Genomic DNA, 12678 nt, shown 5'->3' on the forward strand with positions numbered 1-12678 from the left:
CGAACTGTCCACTTCATTTTCCTCTTTTTTCTTCTCCTGAGCTGAGGTGCACGTTAGTGAGTCGCATCTCGCCCAGTTTCACTCTTCCTCCCCTCTCACTTCGATCCTGTATCCTGTACTCCTGGAATCTAAAGCCTAGAGGTGCACGTTAGTGAGTAGCATTTCGGCTTCCCTTTTATTTTAATTTCATTTGTAAAATATTTCCTAACGTATAAGCCTAGAGGTGCACGTTAGTGAGTAGCATTTCGGCTTCCCTTTTATTTTGATTTCATTTCCAGGATTTTATCGTCATTTGTAAAATATTTCCTAACGCATAAGCCTAGAGGTGCACGTTAGTGAGTAGCATTTCGGCTTCCGTTTTATTTTGATTTCATTTTTAGGATTTTATCGTCGATTGTAAAGTATTTCCTAACGTATAAGCCTTGAGGTGCACGTTAGTGAGTGGCATTTCGGCTAAATTATTATCAACATTTCGAGTGTAGGTTGAGTAGGATCCTCACAAATTTAGCTAATAAACGGACATTCTTTTTGTAAATTTGAGACACAAGAGTTTGATCATTCTTCCCCTCTTTCAAACTCTCGCATTTTTAAAATTGGCGCCCGAATCCAGGATCCCGGCGAGCTCATTCCGGCAACTACAGTAACGTTGGCTTATCTTATACCAGAGGACGTATGTGCCTCTGAAGAAACGGGATTTGCCTCGTTACAAAGTGGCAGCCCGCGAACTGGGACTTCTTTTGAACCTTTTCTAAATTTGTACCCCTGAATGTCTTGTTAGCTAAACTTGTGAGTCTGGCATACGCGAATGTGTCATTACGAGAAATTTTAATTTTGAATTTTCTACGAATTTTGAAACTTAATTTTTGAAACCTTTGAATTTGAAATTTTTTGAAAAAATTTTGAAACCAATCATTTTATTTACGAACACTGCGCTTTCAAATTTTTGTTTTTGCTGGAGTATCATTTGTGCGAGGAAGTTTAAGTCGTTACATGATTTATTTCCTTAAATTTTCTTTACTGTCTTTTCGGGAATTTTGAAAGCCGCATTAACTTTTTTCCATTTTTCTCTCCTCGTGATTGCCGGTTGTGTTTTAAATTTTACAAACTACGATGGATGCTGAACGGAAACGCGTGAACGGTTTAAGAAGAAATGCTTTAATAGAAGAACTTGACGGCTACAATCTCGATACCACGGGCAATGTGAACATCTTAAGAAATCGATTGCTCCAATACTTAGCAGATCAGATAACCGCCGATGATGCAGGACCGCAAGTTCTTCCAAATTTAAACGATGTCCTCAACGCGATCGGTTCTCTCTCAGCTAACATTGACCAGCGATTCCAACACCGCGATGAGGAGTTGGAAGCCCGCATGAAAAGGATTGAAGATGCGATCAATGTACTTGAAGCTCACAGTACTTCTGATGAAAATACTCCCGTTCTCTCACCTTCGGATCCTCATCAGCTTAGCTCAGGGGAGAAAAGCAAATTGAATCAAGGTAAACTGTGCGACATGGCCAGGAAATGGAACTTGAAATTTGACGGCAAAGAAGGGGCTGTTTCTTTTCTTGAAAGACTGAAGGAGTTACAACGCGCTTATGGCATTGAGGACCAGAAGATGCTTAACCTGCTGCCAGAGCTTTTTACCGGAACGGCAACGCTGTGGTACCGCAATAACTTCGCACAATGGTCTACTTGGAAGGAATTTTTGGACCATTTTGTCGAGTACTTCTTCCCTGGGAACTTCCATCGCCATTTAATGACGGAAATCCAGAATCGCACTCAAGGACCGAATGAGAAGGTGCGCGAATATTTTGAAGCCCTAGGAACCTTGATGCGTCGACATGGCAAGTTGACCGAAGATGAGCGGTATGAGTGGTTCTTCCACAATCTGCAGCCGGAGTACAAGCTATACGTCCGACGCCAGAATATTACGGACAAGAACTCCTTGCTTAAACTAGCCGTTGAATTCGAGGAGACTCGGGAAGAAAATTTGAAGTTTAGACCTCCACCGGAAGCCTCCAATTCCTATATGCCAGAGACCGCGTTTGGTGCAACCACGGGAAAATCTGCAAGCAAAGGGAAAGTAATGGCTGTTAATGGTAACACCGCGGAGCAAGGAAAGAAACCCCGGTATTGTCCAAATTGCAAGACTGAAGGCCACAATTGGAGACAATGCAAGGAACCAAGAAGATTGTACTGTTATGGCTGCGGTAAAGATGGCGTAACTCGGCGAGTCTGCGGATGCAGCGAACCCAAAGAGAGAACTGGAAATGATTCGGGAAACGGAAATCAGGTTTAAATTTCGCGGGAAAATTTAAACCGAGCTGCCAACCCCCGCAGATTGAAAATCACCAAGTAGAAGAAGATCATCAAATTTATTTTGACGCTGAAGACCGCGAACCTGCTCATGAGAAGCCGAACTTAAGTACTCTTGAACCTAACGATGTGGAAAATTGCAAGTCCAGGATGGGACCTGACCGTCTTGGAGGTGGCTCGAAGCCAGGATTGAATCGGCTGAGAGGAATTGGTACCTCGTTTCATCGGGATGGCCCAGTTTTTAAGAAGATTTGCAATTTTATGAATTTTGGCTGCGGAGTTTTATGGTGCTTAATCATGATTGCAGCGTGTTGTTGGTACGCGCGGGCTCTTCATTCAGGTCAAACCAGTTTGACAAACCAAAATCTGCAAGAAGAGGACTGTTCTCAATGTTGGGTAACACCTGAGTACCCTCGATGTTTTGATTGCCTCAACGATTGTGAATGGCATGATTTTGGAGATCTTGAAGATGATCAGAATTTTTTTGAAGCTGAAACCTGGCTAGAAGAAGAAGAGGATTTTCAAACTGCCGATGGGGCCAACCTGAAAGTTCAAGCTGAAAATATTGACAATTTTAGAGTGGCAGTGAACATCGATGGAGAAACTTTCCCTGGATTGATTGACACAGGCTCGACTCATACTTTTCTGAACCTGAAAATGGCAGAAATTCTACGGAAGAGAGGCCGTCTTGCGAGTTTTGGGCCGCAATTAAATTTCTCCGTAGCAGATGGGAGTCGCCACTCCACGTCAGAAACTTATGAGGTAGAATGTCGAGTCCACGGTCGGAAAAGGTTTTTAAAGTTGTACCTAATTAATAATCTTAATGAAATGGTTCTCATCGGTATGGATTCCCTGGAAAATTGGGACGTGTTGATTGACCCTGCAGCGACATCTCTGATATTGAAGGACGAGCCATGGGACCCTGGTGGGATTTGCGCTACAGCGGAAATACAAGCTAAAGATCCTCAACTTCTGCCGGAAATGGAGGAAAAGCGCAAACATCCGTTTCCTTCCGATGAATGGGCACTTGGGCAGAATTCAACAAATTTTTGCGAGCCGAACTAAAGAATTTTTCGGAGTTTCCTCATTTCCGAGGAGGAAGTGACCTGTAACGAAGAATCAAATTCTCCGTTTTAAGTTTTTTTTAAAAAAATGAACAGCTGTTTGTTTCACGCGAAGGAAGGAGTGAGTCATGCAGAGCGCGGCGGCGGAGTCGGGCCGAGACCGAGCGGCGCCCGGCGCGATCAGCTGATGGCGGTAAATAAAATTCAAAACAAATTGCCTCTCCTCTCTTGTCGTAGCTCACACACACATACACAAATTTCCTGTTTTTTGAACTTTCCAAAATTGTACGTTTTACTATGAAAAGGGGCATTTTTCCAAATTTTAAATATTTGAACGCCTGGGCAAAATTTTCCCAAGCTGAACTATGTAAATATCAGGTCAAACTTTAAATTTCATGTATCAAAATTTTCAGTACAAATGTGAAGATCGCGTTCCAAGAACTTGGAAGCGATTTGGTGGGCTTATGAGTCAAAATGTGATCCTACATCCTCGATCCTCCTCTCTCCTCTCTCTTCTATTCTACATCTTTTCGGCTGAGGTGCACGTTAGTGAGTCGCATCTCGCCGAGCGAACTGTCCACTTCATTTTCCTCTTTTTTCTTCTCCTGAGCTGAGGTGCACGTTAGTGAGTCGCATCTCGCCCAGTTTCACTCTTCCTCCCCTCTCACTTCGATCCTGTATCCTGTACTCCTGGAATCTAAAGCCTAGAGGTGCACGTTAGTGAGTAGCATTTCGGCTTCCCTTTTATTTTAATTTCATTTGTAAAATATTTCCTAACGTATAAGCCTAGAGGTGCACGTTAGTGAGTAGCATTTCGGCTTCCCTTTTATTTTGATTTCATTTCCAGGATTTTATCGTCATTTGTAAAATATTTCCTAACGCATAAGCCTAGAGGTGCACGTTAGTGAGTAGCATTTCGGCTTCCGTTTTATTTTGATTTCATTTTTAGGATTTTATCGTCATTTGTAAAATATTTCCTAACGCATAAGCCTAGAGGTGCACGTTAGTGAGTAGCATTTCGGCTTCCGTTTTATTTTGATTTCATTTTTAGGATTTTATCGTCGATTGTAAAGTATTTCCTAACGTATAAGCCTTGAGGTGCACGTTAGTGAGTGGCATTTCGGCTAAATTATTATCAACATTTCGAGTGTAGGTTGAGTAGGATCCTCACAAATTTAGCTAATAAACGGACATTCTTTTTGTAAATTTGAGACACAAGAGTTTGATCATTCTTCCCCTCTTTCAAACTCTCGCATTTTTAAAATTGGCGCCCGAATCCAGGATCCCGGCGAGCTCATTCCGGCAACTACAGTAACGTTGGCTTATCTTATACCAGAGGACGTATGTGCCTCTGAAGAAACGGGATTTGCCTCGTTACACCCCCCTCCCCCCCCCGACCCTCCGAATGCAGAGGGAGAGGAGGGAAGATAAATGTGAGCATCAATTTGTGCTATCGGCATCCATCATTGCGGCTGAAAAACACTTTCACACAATGCACGCGGCGAATTGCAGTCGCGTTGCGTACAGTGCAAGTGCATCAAGGCGCCGTAAATGCACCACGCTGATTTTCCGGCCGTGCAGCCTGTGTTGCCAAATTTTGGGGGAATTAAGCGCTAGCATTACATCTGTAAACGTATTGATGGCATTTGCAGGTAGAATTTGGCAACTCTGCTTGCTAAATATGTCACGAGGGCATCGGGACAAGTGAGTGATCGGGACGAGCATACTGCAGTACTGAAAAGAACGACTTAAACGCTTAATTTTTGCCGATGAAGCATTAACTTTTTAAAACAGTTGGGAACGTGTCTCCCCAAAAATTTCAGATACGTGCGCAATTCAAATCTATTTGAAAATCAAATGTGAAAAGTTAGAGTAGAACCATTCATAAGTTTCCTTAAACATTTTTGAAGGCATTTGAGGGAAGTTTAGCAGTGTTTGAAGGATGTTTCAACTTCAGAAATGTAGTCTTGAAAAAGATTAGTTCAAGTTTTGATTTCTTTCGTAACCTATACCCAAAATTTCCGAATAAAGCTGCACCTTTACAAGCTTTTCATACCCTCCAAAAACTGTATGACTACGAGACCCATAAAAATTGGTTCGAAGATCTAATGTTTTGCTAGGTCTATCGGACCAGTCTCCTGTAAATTGCCTCCAGAGACACAGGTTGGGAATTTTGACTGCTGGGTTCCATCGCTCAACCACTAAAATGTTCTTTTAATTGGTTGTTGAGTGACGTGTTGAAATATTAATTTGCAAACAAGCTAATATTTTCTGGTTAACTCGTTGTATAATGTACTGATAACCAATTTATTTTATGGTCAATAAAAGGTTGAACAAAGTCGCATTCTTCATAAGAAATGTTGAATCGTCAAAAGTAAAAGTTTCCATCATTGCTGAGCTACAAGTAGAGGTGACTATTTGTCTTTATTTGGGAATTTAGGTGTCTCATTTTGCTTTCATTCTTTTTATCAGGTCATCAAACTATGTTTTTATTTTTAAAAATAAAATAGTAAGGTATAAACTTACCTGTTTTTGAATACCAGAGCAAGCAGCAACAATGACGAAAATTCGAATCAACCTCAGCGAGGCGTCGTAGAAATAGTAAACCGTCGAAAGGAGTGATTGTCCCGATTCAAAGGACTTGTAGGACTGGAGCAGTTCTAAGGTGATAACCATAAAATCGTTACTGAAATACATAAATATCTGGAACGAAAAGTCGGTCTTCAACCTAAAACCGATGGAGCGGATGAAATTGTAGATGAAGCTTACTTGAATGACTTTGTCTTCGCTCAACGAGGAGTCTCTTGGGTCTGAAATTTGACGGGAAAGTTTTCTTTAATATTTATTAATTTTAAACATTTATTTTTTGATGTATGAATTAACATATTATTTAAATCATATTCAACAAGATTCAACAGTGATCAAACGAGGAAGTTTTTTTTATTTTTTTTTATTTATTTTTTTTTCTTAAATTTTATCTGCGAGGTGTTTTCTTGTTAGTCAACATCGTGATTGTCACCACCATCCCCACCGCCAACTCCAAGTTCTTGCTGCTTGAGTGTGAGTAAAAAAAATGTTGACGCTCACCCGATTGCCCATTGATACACCTATACTTGATCGTTGACATCTTTTACGTTCCCCCAGTTTGAGAATGGCGTTGAATTTTTTGACGCCGTGCGTAGATTCTACGCTCAAAAAATGCACACCTTGATCGCCAAGTTGTACAATTTTGTAAACTTACTGTAATCAAGTTTGATTGAATGGAGTGAAATTGCAATATTTCTACAAAGTTTGGTCATTAAATGTCAATTTCAAACAACCAATCAGACAACCGTCATTAACCCTTTCTTGCATAGTGGTACAATTGTTGTACCACCCATTACATAATTTTTTTGGCGGATCCGAAACGTGGCAACAAGGCGGTGCCGACTTGTATAGGTCCAGTAAGTGCTTCTCTCTAGCGGTGATTTTTTGTTTCACTCAAATCGGATGGCTAGTCCTATTTTTGTTAGTTTGTTACCATGAAAATGAGGATAAAACGGTCAGCTGGTCAGAGCTCGGGATTTTGGTTGTTTCATGTCGTTCAAATAACTTTTGATAAGTAAATTTTATATTTTCTGGTTCCTCATGATGCAGGCTTTCAATTTTTATCAGTTACAAAAATATGAAATTTTTTTGTTTTTTTCAAAACCGCGAATTTGTGGTGGTACATATATGGCCCACTAAGCAGCAGGGGCTCATGTAAACAACGTAACCTCAAACATAACTTGTTTTGTTTATCATTTTCTGGGGGTAGGGGGAGGAAAGAGGGGGGAGGGGGGGGGCTAATAGGAACATCTTAGTAAGGTCTGAACAAGCATCAAGCAGAATTAGGAAAGAGTTCAAAAATTTGGAAATTATTCTAACCAAGAACTAATTTTTATCGATTTCTCAAGAAATTACCTATTTCTAGCAGTTTTGAGGGGTAAGAAAGGTGGGTTTTGACTTGGTAAAACTTATAGAATTTGACAAAACATGATGTATGGACATGTCAGCATGCTTTTACCATGTAACTACTCCAATTTTGAAAAAAAAATAAAAAAATTTCATGCATTTGAACCCAGATTTCATGAAAAAATCAAGTTTTTCGGGGTCAGCAAACAGCATAATTGATGCTAAATTAAAAAAAAAAATTAATTTTCTCTCAAATTTTTGGTAAAATATGAAAGTAAAAGTATCAAATGAAGCGCTAAATGAGTAAAAACTATGAAAATATTTTTTCTTAGGTATTCTGGAGTCAAAATTTGAAGAAAAACCTTCACGCTCCTCAGTTTCTCAGGTAAAAAAAACACATAAAAAATGAAAATTTCGGTATTACATTCAACATTTGCTTATAAATGTAGCAGGAAGTAGTATATGTAACTGTTACTCTTATAATTTATCAGCAAAAATTATCTAAATTGCATATTTTCATCATTTTTAACAATTTTTAGCAGTTTCGCTCTATTGCACATAAGGAGGTCCTTGCTGCTTAGTGGTACACTTGTTGTACCACCATTTTTTGGGCACTTCCGGTGATCGGATCAATATGAAAAAATTCATGTGTCTTCAGGGAGCCTAAAGGAACATAGATATCAAAAGAAAATTGAAAAAAATCTAAAATTAAAAATTGGTGCAAGAAAGGGTTAATAAAAAAGGTAGGCAATTTGCAATGCAAAAAATAATTCAGCTTTTTTTCAATCTCGTAGCATAAATCTCTACAAGAGGTGCCCCTTCAATTACTAGATAAGCAAAATTCACTACTTTTACAATTCAGTAGCAATAATTGAATCGCTGGGTGCAAAAAGGGCATTTCATGGTCGCGGTATCTCAGAGTCTTTGATAGCGTTTCATTTGCATTATAATTAAAGCAAATGTGTGGAATACGTTAAAACTTTTACTGACATTTCCTAATGATTTTACAATGTTGAAAGCGAAAAATTTCAGAAAATTTACCCAATAGTTTCCTATCTAAAATATAAATTCGCGGTAGAAATTCTTAGAAATCGCAACCAAATAATGCCCTTTCTGCATACCCAACCTTCAATTTTTGTATGTAATCGTAATTTATTGAAAATTGCGCTATTTGTTTTGCACGGAGAAGAATCTATGGCTTTATAAACCTCAGTGGTTCATCCAATGTGAACATGTATGTAATACCACTAATGGTCGTAAATGAACTAATGATTCTCGGTCTGTGAACCATACTAAGGTATATATACCACCACTACGGTATATGTGCTATTATTATATGTTGCCTTAAGTACTACAGTAGCCGCTCGATAATTCGAAGCTTGATAATTCGAAAAGCTCGATACTTCGAAAAGCTCGATGATCCGACGGCGACACTGATCCTCTGGGGAAATCACGTCAATTCGAAAAATTTAGTGCATTTGATCGCTCGGTAATTCGAATTTTTCGGTGGGAAAACGGCTTGTGAAAAGCTCTGTAATTCGAAATATTTGTGCCGGGCGCTCTATAATTCGAAGTCTCGAGGCGGTGGTTGTTTTGATGTAAGTGCATACATATGTCAATGCCTGACGGACGGAGAACTGAGGAATTTACGATTATTAGCTCTAATTATCTGATTCGAATTATAGAGCGTTTGGTTCCACCACTTCGAATTATAGAGCTTATTTTAAACTGTCTTTATTTCGAATTTTTTCGTAACCACTCTCCATAATTCGAAATCTCGCCAATTCGAAAACTCGTTATTTCGAAGAAAATTCCCGGTTCTAATAACTTCGAATTATCGAGCGGCTACTGTATTAGTCGGGTTTCATATAAACCGCAAATTGGCCAGTTGCGCTGGTCACAGAATCGTATTTTGATGCTTGATTCTTGAGATTAGCTAAAAATAAGAAGACCTGTCCAAACAGCAACTGTCTACGTTAAATGTTAAGCGAGATATCGTCCTATGAAAAGTCGGGTTTATGACATCATCCGCATCGCGATGGAAGAAGCGGATAAAAATCGGTAAAAGACACTTAACTTTAAATGATGAAGATTGTAGCACCGACATAGGAAAACCCTTTGGCACCATCAAAGTAAAAAACTCGAGGAATAAGGAAATGTTAGGTATAACTCAGAATTTTTTGCGTATTTTCCGAGAAAAGTTCATTTGCAACTAGCAACCTCGAATGAGCCCTATGTTAACAATGTAAAAGCAACGTTAAACACCCAAAATCATGAGCTGAAAAACGGTGACTCCGCGAGTTCAAATATTAGAGCCGAACACAGAGTGGAGCGGCACGCGCACTGGCGCCTACACACCTAACAGGGATACTTCACGCCTTGCGTAATGCGTGAGGTATTCCTGTTAGGTTTGTAGGCGTCAATGCCCGTGTAGCGCTGGTTACCCTCGCCCGACGCGCCGCACAGAGCGGCATCCTTACGGACGAAGCGGACAAAAATCGGTAAAAGACACTGAGCTTTAAATAATGAAGATTGTAGCACCGACGTAGGAAAACCCATTGGCACTATCAAAGCAAAACACTCGAGGAATATAAGAAAATGTTATATCTTAGGGTTTTTTCGTATAGTTTTCGAGAAAAGTTGATTTGAGGTTGGCAACCTCGAATTAGCCATATTATGTTCACAATGTAAAAACAACGTGAAACACCCAAACTTTAACTTCAAATATCTCTGATAGTTGCAAAAAGTCGCAAGATCTTTTTCGTAGAATTAAAGTTGGTTATATCTAAGGATTATGAAAATGACAACCGACCGGGGCATTTTGCGTTTCGAGCGAGAAATCTTAATTTGAAGTTGACGCCTTTTTTCCGTGTAATTTTTATGGACCAATGATTCTCGATCCATTTCCGGCTCAATTTCTAGCTAACTTTGAAGTAGTTTTGAGCAAAAAATTTGGAAATGAAGCATCTTTGTGAGTCAGAAATATCTTTAAGATGACAAACTCCAAAAAAAAAAAAAAAAAAAAAAAAATATTCAGATGTCGAGTTGTGAATTTTTAATTTTTGTCCACAGAGGGCCGCACAGTGCGGCGTCGCGCAGTAGTGCATAACTTAGTATGTACCAGTGGCGTGGCGTGAATTGCGAAGTATCGATTGTTTTGCAATTTAAACGTATGGTAAAGAATCGATTATTAAGGTGTTCGTAGCGAACACCCTGTTCATCGATCATTTTCCATAGGTGTCAATGGCATAACAATCGATATATCGCAAAGCACGCCACGCCACTGGTATGTACAACTGCGGTACATGACGTCATAAATCGAGTTTTTCAAGGCGCGATATCTCGGTGAATGTTCAACGTAGAAATTTGCTGTTTAGGCAGATCTTATTATTTTAAGTTGATCTGCAAGATAAAGCATCAAAACACGATTTTGTGTCCAGCGCAACTGACCCATTGGTTTATAAGCCATAAGCTATTTCTCAGTGTGTTACCTGAGATCATGAAAATATCTTTAGGACCCCTCGCATATTCCGACTCTGTGAGGAAACGGCGGGCTTGGCCGTTGAGGACATCGAGTCGGTTGTAGAGAATGCAGAAGCAGTTGACGATCTGCATGAGGATGAATATGTTGCACGCGAAGACACCGGTCCGCAGGAAGTATTTCAGCTTCAGCTCGGGGATGAACTGCGCGCTGTCCTCCAAGATTGTCACCACCAAATAGAGCACCGATGATACGCAAACTGGAATCAGCGTGGGTGCTTTGTAAATTATGTTCAGTTTCAAGTCCTCTGGGTGTAGTCCTGGTTCTAGGAGTGTGTACTGTGAGTCCTGCCGAGAGATTTGGGCCAAGTGCTGCACTACCTTTTAAACCGATGAAAGTAATGATTTTATCACATCCCAAGTGGCATTGTCATCTACTTTCTTGGTGGCGCTCATCAAGAAAATGTCTACTTTCTAGACAGAACAATAATCTCGAAAGAAAATAGATACAAATTAGATCTAGAAAATAGAAAGAAAATACATTTTTTCCTTGCATTTGCTTAAAAGAAAACATTAAGAAATTGGCTAGAAAATAATTCAACTTTCAATAAATTTTCTATCTTTTTCCCAAATGGGAAGTTGACAGAGAGTAGACCTATGAAATAGATCCATTTTCTTTGGTCAGACTTTTGACTCGCAATGTTTTTTCTTTCTATTTTCTGGAGGACTCTCATTTTCTTTGTTTTTTCTGGAAATGTTCTTAATATTTGTACTCTAGAAAACAATTCTATTTTGCTACTTGGGTCTCGACGGCAAAACAGGTAAAATGTGTAACTCGGTTCCGGCGTTTCGAAATATCCGCTCCTATTTTATTTTTCAAAAGGAGACCGAGCCAATATCATGGCTTGAAATTTTCATAGAATATTCTGTATTATGATAAGAAAATTCACTGAAATTTGCAAAGAATGTCGTTCCGTAGTTGTCCGCATAGAAAATAAAGCATGACAAGAGGTCCGCAACACCGCTAACCGAGATACGCATTTCTGCACTTTCATCAATGATCTATCCGTAAACAGCGGACTCTCGGAAAACTTTGGACAGCATTCTGTTCTAATTTAAAATCTTCCAAATTTTTCGTGTAAAATGGTAAATCGGTACAGGGCCGGATTTAACTACTTCCCGCCCATGGGCTGCCTGTATTTTGCCGCCCCCTTCTCATTCGTTTTGAAACATCAATAAAAACCATCTAATGAACGTGCCAGCGGGGGAAGAGTGCATAAAACGCGTTTACTCGGGTTGAATACATTTTTTGGGAAAGCCCTGGCAACACTATTTGCAAAAGTTCACGGAACTTTGCGCGAAAGTTAAGTTTCGTAAACCTATCTCTGTGTGGACGAGGCCCTCCATTCATAGGAGATGAACGAAAAAATTATGAAAGAACAAACATTAATGTGGATTAATGATTTTAACTTCCGCCGCCGCGCTGCGCAGACCGCACCGTGTTTGGCGCAATGCGTGAAGTATTCACGCAGTCTTGTAGGCGCTATGCGTTTCACGCTGATCGCACTGTGTTTGTTGAAATGCGTGAAGTATTTATGCATTCTTGTAAGCGCTATCCGTGTCACGCTGACCGCAATGACCGCACTGTGTTTGATGCAATGCGTGAAGTATTCGGGAGATGAAGATAAAGATTTGGATGCATTTAAATCAAAAGGATTTACCATTAATGTGACATGAGCCCTGACATCCATTTATCCTTATGCATCTCAGGGCTCATGCCTGAATGGACATAGCTCCTTTTGATTTTATATGTTCATTTGGTGTGGTACGTGACTATGATATTAACTTTTTTATGACCTTAATAAATAAAAAACAGACCATAA

Source organism: Bemisia tabaci, chromosome 5 (genome assembly GCF_918797505.1).
Source record: "Bemisia tabaci chromosome 5, PGI_BMITA_v3".
Taxonomy (NCBI): Eukaryota; Metazoa; Arthropoda; class Insecta; order Hemiptera; family Aleyrodidae; genus Bemisia; species Bemisia tabaci.